Genomic DNA, 19,341 nt, shown 5'->3' with positions numbered 1-19,341 from the left:
CTAATGCCACTGTAGCAAAGTCCTTTTGGGTAGAATAAGGACCAGACGGGCGAGTATTTCGCACTCGTTGGTATTGGAGTCTTGCTTTTTCAAACCCTGCCAAGAGCAACTCCAACCCATTTTTCTACCAATAGATAAAACTGCATCATCGGCATATAATAACAGGAGAACATGATATAATCCTTATCTGGGGATGTCACACTCATTCTTTTTTAAGGCGGCTTCTAGGTAGTTTATAAAAACAATAAAGAGAAAAAGGGATAAAACGCAACCTTGAAAGACCAATGCATTCTATTATATCCCCATTTGGTTTCTGTCCTAACTTCAAGAATTCTAGCTCTACCTCCTGTCCCAAAGTTCATCTGTCGAATGTGGCATTGAATTCTTTCTCAAATGCTGAATCATTCAATGAGAGATTGCTCCTCTTGGGTAAAATCAGGGATAGCCTGGCCACCTCTGCCCTTAAGGCATTTCTGTTGATGTAAATGATTTTCATTATGTCCACTTTGAAAGGTCTTGGCTAATACACAGATTCACCAGTTATTGATAAGCAAAGCTTGTAAAATGTGATCAGTCAACAAGAAACTGTTCTTGTGGTGAAAGGTGTTGCTGAGCTGCTGGAGAAGAAGTGCTAATATGTTTTGGTACCACTGAGTGAGAGATTAATTTTCATCATTCATTTGATGGACTTCTTATTGTATTAGGTTGGTGTTTGATACGGTAGAAAGGCCTTGGCACTGTAAAGCATTGTTAAATATCAGGGCCAACCTCACAATTTGGCCCTGTTTGTGAGGAAATACAGCACAAAGATAGTAAATTGGCAGGATAATGAGGTAACACCCACCCAAACGTTTTGGTAATCATCAACAAACTCCTATGTAACAAAGACAATATGGGTGCGGGCTCCAGAATAATAAGACCAATGGCAAGAGAAAAAAAGACAGACAAATGAAGCAGGACCAAGACAAAAAAGATCCACGTTGGCGCAGTTAAAAGAACAATCAATCAATCAATCAATCAATCAATCAATCAGAGTACTTGTAAAGCGTGCTTTTTACCCGTTAGAGTCTCAATACGCTGAGGGCAGGGGGGGGGGGTGTTGCTACTGTTCGAAGAGCTAGGCCTTGAGGAGTCTTCTAAAGGCGAGTAAGTCTTGGGTCTGCCGTAAGTGGGTAGGGAGGGTGTTCCAGGTCTTGGTGGTGAGGTAGGAGAAGGATCTGCTGTTGTATGTCATACGTTGGATGTGGGGGACAGCAGCAAGAGCGTGGCTGGCGGAGCGGAGCTGGCAGGTGGGGGTGTGGAAGCTGAGTCTGCTGTTCAGGTAGGCTGGTCTGGCATTGTGGAGTGCTTTGTGTGCGTGGGTGAGGAGCTTGAAGGTGATATTCTTGTCGCGGATCCAGTGTAGGTCTCTCAGGTGGGGGGTGATGTGGCTGTGGTGGGGGACGTTGACGATCAGTCGGGCGGAGGCGTTTTGGATGCGTTGTAGTCGTCGTAGGTGTTTGGCTGGGATTCCTGCGTAGAGTGCGTTGCGGTAGTCCAATCTGCTTCTGATGAGGGCCTGTGTCACCGTTCTTCTTGTTTCGGTTGGGATCCACGGAGCATGTGGAGGGTGTTGTAGCAGGAGGAGGAGACAGCGTTGACCTGTTTGGACATGGAGAGGGAGGAGTCGAGGATGAATCCTAGGTTGCGTGCATGGTCAGTGGGTGTTGGTGCTGTTCCCAGTGTGGTCGGCCACCAGGAGTTGTCCCAGGCTGAGGGGGTGGGTCCGAGGATGAGGACCTCCATCTTGTCCGAGTTCAGCTTCAGACAGCTGCTCCTCATCCAGTCAGCAACGGCCTTCATTCCCTCGTGGAGGATGGTTTTGGCGGTGTGTGGGTCCTTGGTGAGGGAGAGGATGAGCTGGGAGTCGTCGGCATAGGAGATGATGTTGAGGTTGTGGTGGCGGGCCACTTGTGCGAGGGGGGCCATGTAGATGTTGAACAGCGTTGGGCTGAGGGATTAGCCCTGGGGGACGCCGCAGATGATGTCGGTGACTTCGGATCGGAAGGGTGGGAGGCGTACGCTCTGGGTTCTGCCAGAGAGGAAGGACGTGGTCCAGTCAAGGAACTTCTCTTGGATTCCGACTTCTAGGAGACGTGTCTTTAGAGTGAGATGGCAGACTGTGTCGAAGGCGGCCGACAGGTCCAGGAGGATGAGGGCTGATGTTTCGCCGTTGTCTAGTTGGTGCCTGATGTCGTCTGTGGCGGCGATGAGGGCTGTCTCGGTGCTGTGGTTGCGTCTGAATCAGGACTGGGACAGGTCCAAGATGCTGTTGTCTTCCAGGTGGGGGGCCAATTGCATGTTGACGATTTTATCAATGACCATTGCCGGGAACGGGAGCAGAGAGATGGGCCGGAAGTTCTTGAGGTCCTTAGGGTCCGCCTTGGGCTTCTTGCGGAGGGCGTTGATTTTGGCGTGCTTCCAGCTTTCCGGGAATGTAGCTGTTTTGAAAGAGATGTTGATGGCCTTTTGTAGTTGGGGTGCGATGACTGCGTCTGCTTTGTTGAAAATGTGGTGTGGGCATGGGTCTGACGGAGATCCTGAGTTGATGGAGTTCATGACCTTGCGAGTCTCGTCGTCGTTGACGTTGGACCAGGTAGTCAGGCGGTTGGCGCTGGTGGTGTTGACATGGGAAGTGGAGTCTGGCGTGTTCGGGGCGGTCGTGGTGTTGAAGCTGTCATGGATGTCAGCGATCTTGCGGTGGAAGAAGATGGCTAGAGAGTCGCACAGTTCTTGTGAGGGCGGGATGTCGTTGGCGTTGGCGCTGGTGTTGGAGAGTTCCTTTACGATGCTGAAGAGCTCTTTGCTGTCGTTATCCAAGCGGTCTTTGAAGGAGGATCTCTTGGCTAATCTGATGAGGTGGTGATGTCTGCGGGTGGTATCCTTGTGGGGTGCGTGGTTGTCCGGTGTGCATTTCTGGAGCCATATCTTCTCAAGCTTTCGCCATGCGCGTTTCGAGGTCTGGAGCTCGTCGATGAACCAGGTGGCTCTCTTGCTGGTGTGGCTGTTGGAGGGTTTCTTAAGCGGGGTGAGAGTTTTGGCGCAGTCGTCGATCCACTGTCTGAGGTTGCAGGCTGCAGCGTCTGGGTTGGTGGGGTCGGTGGGTGGGTTCTGGGCAAGGGTGGTGATCAGCTGGTCTTCGGTGACTTTGCTCCAGCACTGCGAGGCAGCTGTTGGGTGCGGTGGTGCGTGGTTGGTTTCTTGAAGGTGAAATGGTTGCAACAGTGGTTGGTCCAGTGGAGTTCGGTGGTGTGGTCGAAGGTGACGTGGGAGCCTGTGGAGAAGACGGGGTCCAGCGTGTGGCCAGCAGCGTGGGTGGGTGCGGTGACAAGTTGTCTGAGGCCGAGGTTGGCAAGGTTGGCGATCAAGGTGGCGGAGTTGGCATCATTGTTGTTCTCGAAGTGGAAGTTCAGGTCCCCGAGGAGGATGTAGTCCTGGGCGGCATGTGCGTTGGAGCTGGCGAGGTCGGCGATGGAGTCGCTGAACTGAGCCTGGGGTCCAGGGGTCTGTAGATGAGTGTTCCTCTGAGGGTGGAGTTGGGGTCGGTGTGGATCTGGAAGTGCAGGTGTTCGGAGGTGTTGAGGGTGTCATCTGCGTGGGTGGCGACCTTGAGGGTGGACTTGTGGACGATGGTTATTTCTCCTCCGGTTCCATTGACGCGATCCCTGCGGGTGATCTTGTAGCCATCCGGCATGGCTATGGCGATTTTGGGCGCCGAGGAGTCGTTCCACCAGGTTTTGGTCAGATAGGCCACGTCCGGGGCAGAGGTGTCGATTAGATCCCAGAGCTCGATGGCATGTTTGCGTGCGGAGCAGGTGTGGAGGAGTAGGCAGCGGCGGTGGTGGGGTCCAGTCCTTGGAGGTTTGGTGGTTTTGTCGCAGGTGAAGCTGTAGGTGCGGCAGGAGAAGGGTCTGTGGGTCCATTTCGGGGCAGCCTGGAAGCAGGTGTGGTTTCGGCCGGTGTTGAGTGCGAGAAGGGTGGTGGCATCCTATCGGAGTCTGGTGAAGTGGTGTTCACGGGGTCCAGGGGTTCTGGCGCTAGGCGTGGTCCAGGCGCAGACGGCCGCAGCCAGGCTTGCCTCTGGCGCGCCTCTGGCACGCCAGCGTCTGCGCATCGCCCGCCATTTAGGGCGAGGAGGAAGGAGCAGCTGGAACCCGGGAGCGGGGCGGCGAATTTGATAGCGAAGGGATATAACATTTCACACGTTGGCCAGGTCCACTACTCATAAACCATTTGTAGGAAAATGTTTTCTTGGGCAATTCATTTTGGCCTTTTACGGTACCTTCTCATGTGGTATGTGTCCTGCAGGGAGCCTGCCTTCTATGTTTGTGCACCCATTAAGACAATGGGGTAACTCAGAACGTCAAGGAGACCCGGGTAATAAATGCTATTCAAAGACAATGGTCTCAGACTGTTATTTCTACTCAACCAATGATCACTTTCTCTTAGTCATGGGGCATGTCCAATGGATCAGCCCAAATACATTCAATGATAATATGTATACAATCAAATCAAAAAAGCAACAGCAATAATTATAAGTCCAGGGCAATTTTAATTCATTGCAATCGTAGCTATCTCAGTGTACAAGAGAAGAAATTTGGTTGCCCAAACAAGAGTATGTGCAAGAAACTGAATTTAGCGTGTTAGAATAGAAAAATATAGAAAGAGCATAGAATGAAGAATACTTCAAATTTGTATACACGAACAAATAGATTTACACAAACAATTTACAGATGGCCTGGCGTATAATGTTTTCAAAACAATTTCTTTTGGAGACAATGCTTCCAAAATTATATTGCACGCAAAATTGTATAACAACATCCAGGACAAAGATTTTATGGCGTCGACGTTTCGACTCGTCTTGGAGGCCTTATGGAAAATTATACCTTGGCCAGCGAGTCTTCATCAGGACTAGTAATATGGGCAGCCAGAAGAGTAGCAAGGGCCCTGAAACAAATTAAGTATATGTATAAGGCTGTTGCATATCCAAAATGAAGGTATAAGCTATAAATTAAATTTTGGCTTACCTAGTCAGTGTAGGTGACAGGGGAGGGGTGATATGTTCAATCTCACACCCAGAGATAGGGAATTAATACCTAAAATTATAACAGAAATGGTCAATGGACCAATCCTACAGTGATTATAATGCAATCATAACACCTCCTAAGTATAAAAAATTACCTTATTCACAAGGTGGGTCTAGGTTGTAAATATAGGTCCACTCATGCAGGCAGTATCTCTGCTTCCACAATTTTCAGGGACGTTAGTCAGGTCCTATTTACAAGTGGAGGGAGAGGCTCATGAAGAACGAATCTAAAGACAAGAGGTCATCCCTTTTATATACACACGGGTATTCAATTTGATCTTACCCAATTTAGCTTCCAAACGGCCCGTTCAATCGGCCGATGTAAGGGTGAAAGTGACTTTAAGGGGAATGGTGTGCAGCCGCCCGCCGTTACACGCTGCAAATAGATTACCTGAATGGCCAAGGGAAAACGGGTCAGAAGCAGCCCCTAGCGAGATCAGGTCAATAAAGATCAAAGCGGTTGAAAACCGCGCTTACCAGACGAATAATCAGTCCCCCAGGTCAGCTCGGCGTCTAATTCCGAGTGCGCCTAGCGTCCGTCATAGAAAGAAAAGACGGACTGTATCTAAATGACGGACTGAATCCACCGGCATGTCGGGATAACAGGACTTTAAGTTTATTCAGTTCCGTGTAATTCGGGGGTGTGTACTAGGCTCAAGCGTGAACTACGTCACAATGGGCAGCCCATTTAGATGCACAACTGCATTGTTAATTAAGGGATATATAGTTACCCCTAATGTGTCGGCCATTTTGAGTTGGGACCGCCGATCATTGTGAACATATTACACTGAATAAGAGCATGGTACGCTCAATTTAATATATTGACATTTAAAAACGAATGTGAGAATAATATACAATTTCATACAATTCAGTACAATTTTACAAACATTTTGAATTATGGTACAATTTAACAATAAAATTATATCCATTCAACTCATATATAACAAAACAGTGTATGATATTCAAATTCGCACACAGTTAATTATTATTGCATCAAGCTAGGATTTCTCATGGTGTCTAGTGAGGCACTACTCAATTACCATGGTGAACTAGACCTTCATGAAATACATAGTAATGCAGCGTCCATCCCCTGAATCAGCAGATTCGATCAACACATGTTAAAGATTTAAGATTTGTTGCACCAGACTGGTATTGCTTATGGTGTCTGATTAAGCCATACTCGCCATGGTAGACTAAACCTTCAGGAGAGCCACCTGCCTATTTATTTCCTCCTGTTCGTTAAGTCCCTGGTTCACGGTGTTGAGTGAGTATATCCATTTACATTCTCTTAAACTGAGTATGTTTCCAAAATCACCACCGCGTGCATGCGCTGTAACCTTCTCAATTACCCACCACCTGAGGCTGTTACAATCATGGCCAAAAGTGGTGAAATGGTCAACCAGTGGTGCTCCTGGTGTTTTACATCTAATGCGACTACAGTGCTGGAGGATTCTGCACTTCACTCTTTGGGTAGTCTGTCCTATATATAAGAATCCACAAGGGCATATGATCGCATAAATAACACCTGTAGTATTGCAGTTGCTGTGTTGTTTTAGAATGTGCGTTTTGTTATTGTGACTGAATGTGGTGCATTCTCTAGTTAAGGGACATGCACGACACGATCCACACTTCGTGTGGCCCTTGACAGGTGGCATGTCCCAAAGGGTAGTCTATCCCACCACTTGCTTCATAGGTAAGAGAGAACGAACCAAATGGTCCCTCACATTCATTGCCTTACGGAATGCGTGCAGTGGAGGGGGTGCTCCCCCAAGTTCCTCACTTACTAAATGCCAATGAAGGTTGATGGATTTTTTAATGGCACTACTCTTGGTGTTGAAGGTAGTAACACACACAAGACGATCCTCACTTTGCTTTTTAGGGGTTGGGGCCAATAGATTCTCCCGGTGATTATGCCACGCCCTCTTACAAGCTTTTTTTAGCAGTCGTGTAGGATATCCACGTTCTTGAAGTCTCACAATGAGTAAGGAAGATTCCTCAAAGTAATCCTCCTTTTTGGAACAATTCCTCAGCAACCTCAAAAATTGGCCAAATGGCAAGTTATCTCTGAGATTGCGGGGGTGGTGACTTGTATACCTTAACAGAGTGTTACGCTCACTGCTCTTGCGATACAGCATGGTATACAATTTACCCTCGTCTGATTTAATTTGGATATCCAAGAAGTTTATTGAAGTAGAATTGGATTCCAAAGTAAATTGGATATCCTCAGAATAAGTATTGAGCCCTTTTTGGAATTCAGTAAGTTGTTCATTACTTCCGTGCCAGATTAGCAGCACATCATCGATGTAACGTGCCCATAGGGCGATATAGTCATAGTATGGATTTTGCACGTTCAGGACATATCTGTGCTCAAATTCATTCATGTATATTATAGCTAGATTGGGGGCAAAACTTGCCCCCATAGCTACTCCTTTCGTTTGAACATAGAACTGACCCAAGAACGTGAAGAAATTTTGTGTCATCGCTATGGTGAGTACTTGGATAATGAATTCAGTCGGGACGCGATGTGGTGTGGGTCTCTCATTTAAAACATTCTCAATACAAGTTAATGCCGCTTGTTGGGGAATGTTTGTATATAAGGACACAATGTCCATTGTGGCCATTATATTTATCGCAGGGTCATAATTGCGACCATCAACTAGCTTGATCACATTGATTGTGTCTCTCAGATAAGTTGGGGTAGATATAGCGATGGGTTTTAAAAATATATCTATATATTTACAGAGAAGCTCCAATAGGGACCCACAACCTGAAATGATTGGTCTTCCAGGGGGGTCTTCCAGCCGCTTGTGAACTTTAGGTAACGTATAGATTGTTGGCATACGTGGGTTCTTATTATTCAAAAATTCAAACTCCTGTTTAGTAATTATGCCATCCTCATGTGCTTGGGTTGTGATTCTGTTGATCAATACACCAATTCTTTTGGTCGGATCAGATTTCAGGAGAGTATAATTTCCTACTACAGATAGTTGGGACAATATTTCATTCTTATATTTTTCGAAACTCTGGACAACAATCGCGCCCCCCTTGTCCGCGGGTTTTATCACGATGTTGCTGTTGTTTTTTAGCGTAGCCAGAGCTTCTCTCTCAGGTTTAGAAATGTTATAAGAGACGTACCGTCTCTCGGTTAATATCTTATCCACGTCCCGTAACACCACCTGTTCATAGGTTCTGATCTTGTGGTCCATCAGATGTGTTGGAGGGTTGAATTTAGAGGGAGGCCTCAGGCCGCTACCAGAGAAGACAGGTTGAAAAGGGACTTTTAGGAAATAGTGCTTCAATCTCACTTTCCTGAAGAACTGCTGGAGTTCCTTCCTGAGAGTGAAATTTTCAGGCATAGAGGTGGGGACGAAGGATAGCCCCTTACACAAGATTTTTTGCTCGCTCTCATTGAGTTGGTAGTCAGAGATTTTGATGACAGGATTATCTGGAACCTGTCTTACCACCTGTAATGTTGTCGTCGTGTGCGAATTTCGCCATGAGAGTCCTGTTGAAACTGGACCTGTTTGTTCCCTCTCCCTGCACCTCGATTCCAACGAGTAGAGCGCTGACCCCTGGGTCTGCCCCAGGGACGTCCCCTCCCTCGTGTCCCCCACCATTGGTCCTCGGTTAAAAAAGGTTGTTGCTCAGGGGGATTTTGCTCGGGGTTATGTGTAGGACCCCCCGTACTTGTTCCCGGGCGTTCAGATTCACTGTCAGAACTACCGGTATATGACGAGCCTGAGAAGGTATTAAACCGTCTGATGCCCCCCCTCCCTCTACTGGTTAAACCACCTCGCTGGTCTCTGGTGTAATAGCCTTCTTGGAGGTAGGGGTATGTAACCTTTTTGTCATAGGAATTTATATCCTTGGCAACTTTGTCCAATTTGGTACTTTGTGTATATAGGTCAAATTCCCCTAAGGTTTTGTCTAATCTCTCCAGCGCCTCTTTGGCATTAGCTAGAGCTTTATCCCCAGTGATCTCCTTCCTGAGGTCAGCAATTTCTCTTGTTAAACGCTCAACTTCTTCCACAGCAGTCTCAATACCCAACACCATCCAGTGTCTCGAACAGGTGTTGGATATGAGGCTGAAGTTGTCTTTGAACTTCGGGTTCTCAAGAAAAATTGCAGGTTCGTTCCCTACCTGTAGCCCAATTGGTATCACATTGGAACGTAAATATTTTGCTAATGTATGTCCATGAAGCCTGGTTCGTATAAGTTTCTTTTCCAGGCGTTCTAATTTGGAGATTTTCTCGTTCAGGGACAAATTACCAATAGAGATGCTGTCTAGCAGGAGGGTACCACCTCCTTCCTCTAGTAAGAGTTTTTCAATATAGTCCTCGCTATATGAGAGGGTCTCTTTATCTGACATTACTAACGTTTAAATCATTAAATACACACTTTACAAGAGACACAACAGTAATTAACATTTCAACAACATTTAACAAACAAAAAACCCTCGCAGTATCACTGCTTCAAGGTAACCATTAAGACAATGGGGTAACCCAGAACGTCAAGGAGACCCGGGTAATAAATGCTATTCAAAGACAATGGTCTCAGACTGTTATTTCTACTCAACCAATGATCACTTTCTCTTAGTCATGGGGCATGTCCAATGGATCAGCCCAAATACATTCAATGATAATATGTATACAATCAAATCAAAAAAGCAACAGCAATAATTATAAGTCCAGGGCAATTTTAATTCATTGCAATCGTAGCTATCTCAGTGTACAAGAGAAGAAATTTGGTTGCCCAAACAAGAGTATGTGCAAGAAACTGAATTTAGCGTGTTAGAATAGAAAAATATAGAAAGAGCATAGAATGAAGAATACTTCAAATTTGTATACACAAACAAATAGATTTACACAAACAATTTACAGATGGCCTGGCGTATAATGTTTTCAAAACAATTTCTTATGGAGACAATGCTTCCAAAATTATATTGCACGCAAAATTGTATAACAACATCCAGGACAAAGATTTTATGGCGTCGACGTTTCGACTCGTCTTGGAGGCCTTATGGAAAATTAAACCTTGGCCAGCGAGTCTTCATCAGGACTAGTAATATGGGCAGCCAGAAGAGTAGCAAGGGCCCTGAAACAAATTAAGTATATGTATAAGGCTGTTACATAGCCAAAATGAAGGTATAAGCTATAAATTAAATTTTGGGTTACCTAGTCAGTGTAGGCGACAGGGGAGGGGTGATATGTTCAATCTCACACCCAGAGATAGGGAATTAATACCTAAAATTATAACAGAAATGGTCAATGGACCAATCCTACAGTGATTATAATGCAATCATAACACCTCCTAAGTATAAAAAATTACCTTATTCACAAGGTGGGTCTAGGTTGTAAATATAGGTCCACTCATGCAGGCAGTATCTCTGCTTCCACAATTTTCAGGGAAGTTAGTCAGGTCCTATTTACAAGTGGAGGGAGAGGCTCATGAAGAACGAATCTAAAGACAAGAGGTCATCCCTTTTATATACACACGGGTATTCAATTTGATCTTACCCAATTTAGCTTCCAAACGGCCCGTTCAATCGGCCGATGTAAGGGTGAAAGTGACTTCAAGGGGAATGGTGTGCAGCCGCCCGCCGTTACACGCTGCAAATAGATTACCTGAATGGCCAAGGGAAAACGGGTCAGAAGCAGCCCCTAGCGAGATCAGGTCAATAAAGATCAAAGCGGTTGAAAACCGCGCTTACCAGACGAATAATCAGTCCCCCAGGTCAACTTGGCATCTAATTCCGAGTGCGCCTAGGGTCCATCATAGAAAGAAAAGACGGACTGTATCTAAATGACGGACTGAATCCACCGGCATGTCGGGATAACAGGACTTTAAGTTTATTCAGTTCCGTGTAATTCGGGGGTGTGTACTAGGCTCAAGCGTGAACTACGTCACGATGGGCAGCCCATTTAGATGCACAACTGCATTGTTAATTAAGGGATATATAGTTACCCCTAATGTGTCGGCCATTTTGAGTTGGGACCGCCGATCATTGTGAACATATTACACTGAATAAGAGCATGGTACGCTCAATTTAATATATTGACATTTAAAAACGAATGTGAGAATAATATACAATTTCATACAATTCAGTACAATTTTACAAACATTTTGAATTATGGTACAATTTAACAATAAAATTATATCCATTCAACTCATATATAACAAAACAGTGTATGATATTCAAATTCGCACACAGTTAATTATTATTGCATCAAGCTAGGATTTCTCATGGTGTCTAGTGAGGCACTACTCAATTACCATGGTGAACTAGACCTTCATGAAATACATAGTAATGCAGCGTCCAACCCTTGAATCAGCAGATTCGATCAACACATGTTAAAGATTTAAGATTTGTTGCACCAGACTGGTATTGCTTATGGTGTCTGATTAAGCCATACTCGCCATGGTAGACTAAACCTTCAGGAGAGCCACCTGCCTATTTATTTCCTCCTGTTCGTTAAGTCCCTGGTTCACGGTGTTGAGTGAGTATATCCATTTACATTCTCTTAAACTGAGTATGTTTCCAAAATCACCACCGCGTGCATGCGCTGTAACCTTCTCAATTACCCACCACCTGAGGCTGTTACAATCATTGCCAAAAGTGGTGAAATGGTCAACCAGTGGTGCTCCTGGTGTTTTACATCTAATGCGACTACAGTGCTGGAGGATTCTGCACTTCACTCTTTGGGTAGTCTGTCCTATATATAAGAATCCACAAGGGCATATGATCGCATAAATAACACCTGTAGTATTGCAGTTGCTGTGTTGTTTTAGAATGTGCGTTTTGTTATTGTGACTGAATGTGGTGCATTCTCTAGTTAAGGGACATGCACGACACGATCCACACTACGTGTGGCCCTTGACAGGTGGCATGTCCCAAAGGGTAGTCTGTCCCACCACTTGCTTCATAGGTAAGAGAGAACGAACCAAATGGTCCCTCACATTCATTGCCTTACGGAATGCGTGCAGTGGAGGGGGTGCTCCCCCAAGTTCCTCACTTACTAAATGCCAATGAAGGTTGATGGATTTTTTAATGGCACTACTGTTGGTGTTGAAGGTAGTTACACACACAAGACGATCCTCACTTTGCTTTTTAGGGGTTGGGACCAATAGATTCTCCCGGTGATTATGCCACGCCCTCTTACAAGCTTTTTTTAGCAGTCGTGTAGGATATCCACGTTCTTGAAGTCTCACAATGAGTAAGGAAGATTCCTCAAAGTAATCCTCCTTTTTGGAACAATTCCTCCGCAACCTCAGAAATTGGCCAAATGGCAAGTTATCTCTGAGATTGCGGGGGTGGTGACTTGTATACCTTAACAGAGTGTTACGCTCACTGCTCTTGCAATACAGCGTGGTATACAATTTACCCTCGTCTGATTTAATTTGGATATCCAAGAAGTTTATTGAAGTAGAATAGGATTCCAAAGTAAATTGGATATCCTCAGAATAAGTATTGAGCCCTTTTTGGAATTCAGTAAGTTGTTCATTACTTCCGTGCCAGATTAGCAGCACATCATCGATGTAACGTGCCCATAGGGCGATATAGTCATAGTATGGATTTTGCACGTTCAGTACATATCTGTGCTCAAATTCATTCATGTATATTATAGCTAGATTGGGGGCAAAACTTGCCCCCATAGCTACTCCTTTCGTTTGAACATAGAACTGACCCAAGAACGTGAAGAAATTTTGTGTCATCGCTATGGTGAGTAGTTGGATAATGAATTCAGTCGGGACGCGATGTGGTGTGGGTCTCTCATTTAAAACATTCTCAATACAAGTTAATGCCGCTTGTTGGGGAATGTTTGTATATAAGGACACAATGTCCATTGTGGCCAATATATTTATCGCAGGGTCATAATTGCGACCATCAACTAGCTTGATCACATTCATTGTGTCTCTCAGATAAGTTGGGGTAGATATAGCGATGGGTTTTAAAAATATATCTATATATTTACAGAGAGGCTCCAATAGGGACCCACAACCTGAAATGATTGGTCTTCCAGGGGGGTCTTCCAGCCGCTTGTGAACTTTAGGTAACGTATAGATTGTTGGCATACGTGGGTTCTTAATATTCAAAAATTCAAACTCCTGTTTAGTAATTATGCCATCCTCATGTGCTTGGGTTGTGATTCTGTTGATCAATGCACCAATTCTTTTGGTCGGATCAGATTTCAGGAGAGTATAATTTCCTACTACAGATAGTTGGGACAATATTTCATTCTTATATTTTTCGAAACTCTGGACAACAATCGCGCCCCCCTTGTCCGCGGGTTTTATCACGATGTTGCTGTTTTTTTTCAGCGTAGCCAGAGCTTCTCTCTCAGGTTTAGAAATGTTATAAGAGACGTACCGTCTCTCGGTTAATATCTTATCCACGTCCCGTAACACCACCTGTTCATAGGTTCTGATCTTGTGGTCCATCAGATGTGTTGGAGGGTTGAATTTAGAGGGAGGCCTCAGGCCGCTACCAGAGAAGACAGGTTGAAAAGGGACTTTTAGGAAATAGTGCTTCAATCTCACTTTCCTGAAGAACTGCTGGAGTTCCATCCTGAGAGTGAAATTGTCAGGCATAGAGGTGGGGACGAAAGATAGCCCCTTACACAAGATTTTTTGCTCGCTCTCATTGAGTTGGTAGTCAGAGATGTTGATGACAGGATTATCTGGAACCTGTCTTACCACCTGTAATGTTGTCGTCGTGTGCGAATTTCGCCATGAGAGTCCTGTTGAAACTGGACCTGTTTGTTCCCTCTCCCTGCACCTCGATTCCACCGAGTAGAGCGCTGACCCCTGGGTCTGCCCCAGGGACGTCCCCTCCCTCGTGTCCCCCACCATTGGTCCTCGGTTAAAAAAGGTTGTTGCTCAGGGGGATTTTGCTCGGGGTTATGTGTAGGACCCCCCGTACTTGTTCCCGGGCGTTCAGATTCACTGTCAGAACTACCGGTATATGACGAGCCTGAGAAGGTATTAAACCGTCTGTAGCCCCCCCTCCCTCTACTGGTTAAACCACCTCGCTGGTCTCTGGTGTAATAGCCTTCTTGGAGGTAGGGGTATGTAACCTTTTTGTCATAGGAATTTATATCCTTGGCAACTTTGTCCAATTTGGTACTTTGTGTATATAGGTCAAATTCCCTTAAGGTTTTGTCTAATCTCTCCAGCGCCTCTTTGGCATTAGCTAGAGCTTTATCCTCAGTGATCTCCTTCCTGAGGTCAGCAATTTCTCTTGTTAAACGCTCAACTTCTTCCACAGCAGTCTCAATACCCAACACCATCCAGTGTCTCGAACAGGTGTTGGATATGAGGCTGAAGTTGTCTTTGAACTTCGGGTTCTCAAGAAAAATTGCAGGTTCGTTCCGTACTTGTAGCCCAATTGGTATCACGTTGGAACGTAAATATTTTGCTAATGTATGTCCATGAAGCCTGGTTCGTATAAGTTTCTTTTCCAGGGATTCTAATTTGGAGATTTTCTCGTTCAGGGACAAATTACCAATAGAGATGCTGTCTGGCAGGAGGGTACCACCTCCTTCCTCTAGTAAGAGTTTTTCAATATAGTCCTCGCTATATGAGAGGGTCTCTTTATCTGACATTACTAACGTTTAAATCATTAAATACACACTTTACAAGAGACACAACAGTAATTAACATTTCAACAACATTTAACAAACAAAAAACCCTCGCAGTATCACTGCTTCAAGGTAACCATTAAGACAATGGGGTAACCCAGAACGTCAAGGAGCCCCGGGTAATAAATGCTATTCAAAGACAATGGTCTCAGACTGTTATTTCTACTCAACCAATGATCACTTTCTCTTAGTCATGGGGCATGTCCAATGGATCAGCCCAAATACATTCAATGATAATATGTATACAATCAAATCAAAAAAGCAACAGCAATAATTATAAGTCCAGGGCAATTTTAATTCATTGCAATCGTAGCTATCTCAGTGTACAAGAGAAGAAATTTGGTTGCCCAAACAAGAGTATGTGCAAGAAACTGAATTTAGCGTGTTAGAATAGAAAAATATAGAAAGAGCATAGAATGAAGAATACTTCAAATTTGTATACACGAACAAATAGATTTACACAAACAATTTACAGATGGCCTGGCGTATAATGTTTTCAAAACAATTTCTTATGGAGACAATGCTTCCAAAATTATATTGCACGCAAAATTGTATAACAACATCCAGGACAAAGATTTTATGGCGTCGACGTTTCGACTCGTCTTGGAGGCCTTATGGAAAATTAAACCTTGGCCAGCGAGTCTTCATCAGGACTAGTAATATGGGCAGCCAGAAGAGTAGCAAGGGCCCTGAAACAAATTAAGTATATGTACAAGGCTGTTGCATAGCCAAAATGAAGGTATAAGCTATAAATTAAATTTTGGGTTACCTAGTCAGTGTAGGTGACAGGGGAGGGGTGATATGTTCAATCTCACACCCAGAGATAGGGAATTAATACCTAAAATTATAACAGAAATGGTCAATGGACCAATCCTACAGTGATTATAATGCAATCATAACACCTCCTAAGTATAAAAAATTACCTTATTCACAAGGTGGGTCTAGGTTGTAAATTTAGGTCCACTCATGCAGGCAGTATCTCTGCTTCCACAATTTTCAGGGAAGTTAGTCAGGTCCTATTTACAAGTGGAGGGAGAGGCTCATGAAGAACGAATCTAAAGACAAGAGGTCATCCCTTTTATATACACACGGGTATTCAATTTGATCTTACCCAATTTAGCTTCCAAACGGCCCCTTCAATCGGCCGATGTAAGGGTGAAAGTGACTTCAAGGGGAATGGTGTGCAGCCGCCCGCCGTTACACGCTGCAAATAGATTACCTGAATGGCCAAGGGAAAACGGGTCAGAAGCAGCCCCTAGCGAGATCAGGTTAATAAAGATCAAAGCGGTTGAAAACCGCGCTTACCAGACGAATAATCAGTCCCCCAGGTCAGCTCGGCATCTAATTCCGAGTGCGCCTAGCGTCCGTCATAGAAAGAAAAGACGGACTGTATCTAAATGACGGACTGAATCCACTGGCATGTCGGGATAACAGGACTTTAAGTTTATTCAGTTCCGTGTAATTCGGGGGTGTGTACTAGGCTCAAGCGTGAACTACGTCACGATGGGCAGCCCATTTAGATGCACAACTGCATTGTTAATTAAGGGATATATAGTTACCCCTAATGTGTCGGCCATTTTGAGTTGGGACCGCCGATCATTGTGAACATATTACACTGAATAAGAGCATGGTACGCTCAATTTAATATATTGACATTTAAAAACGAATGTGAGAATAATATACAATTTCATACAATTCAGTACAATTTTACAAACATTTTGAATTATGGTACAATTTAACAATAAAATTATATCCATTCAACTCATATATAACAAAACAGTGTATGATATTCAAATTCGCACACAGTTAATTATTATTGCATCAAGCTAGGATTTCTCATGGTGTCTAGTGAGGCGCTACTCAATTACCATGGTGAACTAGACCTTCATGAAATACATAGTAATGCAGCGTCCAACCCTTGAATCAGCAGATTCGATCAACACATGTTAAAGATTTAAGATTTGTTGCATCAGACTGGTATTGCTTATGGTGTCTGATTAAGCCATACTCGCCATGGTAGACTAAACCTTCAGGAGAGCCACCTGCCTATTTATTTCCTCCTGTTCGTTAAGTCCCTGGTTCACGGTGTTGAGTGAGTATATCCATTAACATTCTCTTAAACTGAGTATGTTTCCAAAATCACCACTGCGTGCATGCGCTGTAACCTTCTCAATTACCCACCACCTGAGGCTGTTACAATCATGGCCAAAAGTGGTGAAATGGTCAACCAGTGGTGCTCCTGGTGTTTTACATCTAATGCGACTACAGTGCTGGAGGATTCTGCACTTCACTCTTTGGGTAGTCTGTCCTATATATAAGAATCCACAAGGGCATATGATCGCATAAATAACACCTGTAGTATTGCAGTTGCTGTGTTGTTTTAGAATGTGCGTTTTGTTATTGTGACTGAATGTGGTGCATTCTCTAGTTAAGGGACATGCATGACACGATCCACACTTCGTGTGGCCCTTGACAGATGGCATGTCCCAAAGGGTAGTCTGTCCCACCACTTGCTTCATAGGTAAGAGAGAACGAACCAAATGGTCCCTCACATTCATTGCCTTACGGAATGCGTGCAGTGGAGGGGGTGCTCCCCCAAGTTCCTCACTTACTAAATGCCAATGAAGGTTGATGGATTTTTTAATGGCACTACTCTTGGTGTTGAAGGTAGTAACACACACAAGACGATCCTCACTTTGCTTTTTAGGGGTTGGGGCCAATAGATTCTCCCGGTGATTATGCCACGCCCTCTTACGAGCTTTTTTTAGCAGTCATGTAGGATATCCACGTTCTTGAAGTCTCACAATGAGTAAGGAAGATTCCTCAAAGTAATCCTCCTTTTTGGAACAATTCCTCCGCAACCTCAGAAATTGGCCAAATGGCAAGTTATCTCTGAGATTGCGGGGGTGGTGACTTGTATACCTTTACAGAGTGTTACGCTCACTGCTCTTGCAATACAGCGTGGTATACAATTTACCCTCGTCTGATTTAATTTGGATATCCAAGAAGTTTATTGAAGTAGAATTGGATTCCAAAGTAAATTGGATATCCTCAGAATAAGTATTGAGCCCTTTTTGGAATTCAGTAAGTTGTTCATTACTTCTGTGCCAGATTAGCAGCACATCATCGATGTAACGTGCCCATAGGGCGATATAGTCATAGTATGGATTTTGCACGTTCAGGACATATCTGTGCTCAAATTCATTCATGTATATTATAGCTAGATTGGGGGCAACACTTGCCCCCATAGCTACTCCTTTCGTTTGAACATAGAACTTACCCAAGAACGTGAAGAAATTTTGTGTCATCGCTATGGTGAGTAGTTGGATAATGAATTCAGTCGGGACGCGATGTGGTGTGGGTCTCTCATTTAAAACATTCTCAATACAAGTTAATGCCGCTTGTTGGGGAATGTTTGTATATAAGGACACAATGTCCATTGTGGCCAATATATTTATTGCAGGGTCATAATTGCGACCATCAACTAGCTTGATCACATTCATTGTGTCTCTCAGATAAGTTGGGGTAGATATAGCGATGGGTTTTAAAAATATATCTATATATTTACAGAGAGGCTCCAATAGGAACCCACAACCTGAAATGATTGGTCTTCCAGGGGCGTCTTCCAGCCGCTTGTGAACTTTAGGTAACGTATAGATTGTTGGCATACGTGGGTTCTTATTATTCAAAAATTCAAACTCCTGTTTAGTAATTATGCCATCCTCATGTGCTTGGGTTGTGATTCTGTTGATCAATGCACCAATTCTTTTGGTCGGATCAGATTTCAGGAGAGTATAATTTCCTACTACAGATAGTTGGGACAATATTTCATTCTTATATTTTTCGAAACTCTGGACAACAATCGCGCCCCCCTTGTCCGCGGGTTTTATCACGATGTTGCTGTTGTTTTTTAGCGTAGCCAGAGCTTCTCTCTCAGGTTTAGAAATGTTATAAGAGACGTACTGTCTCTCGGTTAATATCTTATCCACGTCCCGTAACACCACGTGTTCATAGGTTCTGATCTTGTGGTCCATCAGATGTGTTGGAGGGTTGAATTTAGAGGGAGGCCTCAGGCCGCTACCAGAGAAGACAGGTTGAAAAGGGACTTTTAGGAAATAGTGCTTCAATCTCACTTTCCTGAAGAACTGCTGGAGTTCCATCCTGAGAGTGAAATTGTCAGGCATAGAGGTGGGGACGAAGGATAGCCCCTTACACAAGACTTTTTTGCTCGCTCTCATTGAGTTGGTAGTCAGAGATGTTGATGACAGGATTATCTGGAACCTGTCTTACCACCTGTAATGTTGTCGTCATGTGCGAATTTCGCCATGAGAGTCCTGTTGAAACTGGACCTGTTTGTTCCCTCTCCCTGCACCTCGATTCCAACGAGTAGAGCGCTGACCCCTGGGTCTGCCCCAGGGACGTCCCCTCCCTCGTGTCCCCCACCATTGGTCCTCGGTTAAAAAAGGTTGTTGCTCAGGGGGATTTTGCTCGGGGTTATGTGTAGGACCCCCCGTACTTGTTCCCGGGCGTTCAGATTCACTGTCAGAACTACCGGTATATGACGAGCCTGAGAAGGTA

At 44.4% G+C, this 19,341-nt stretch overlaps 1 protein-coding gene across 1 annotated transcript in view; it reads left to right on the top strand.

Annotated features, from left to right (window-relative positions):
• Positions 1 to 19,341, top strand: part of ZNF704 (zinc finger protein 704) — a 580,699-nt gene that overhangs the window by 75,687 nt on the left and 485,671 nt on the right. The gene's annotated exons all lie outside the window — the stretch shown is intronic.

This window comes from Lissotriton vulgaris, chromosome 4_1, assembly GCF_964263255.1.
Source record: "Lissotriton vulgaris chromosome 4_1, aLisVul1.2, whole genome shotgun sequence".
NCBI classification, from domain to species: Eukaryota; Metazoa; Chordata; class Amphibia; order Caudata; family Salamandridae; genus Lissotriton; species Lissotriton vulgaris.
This window is presented reverse-complemented; position numbering and strand designations above follow the sequence as displayed.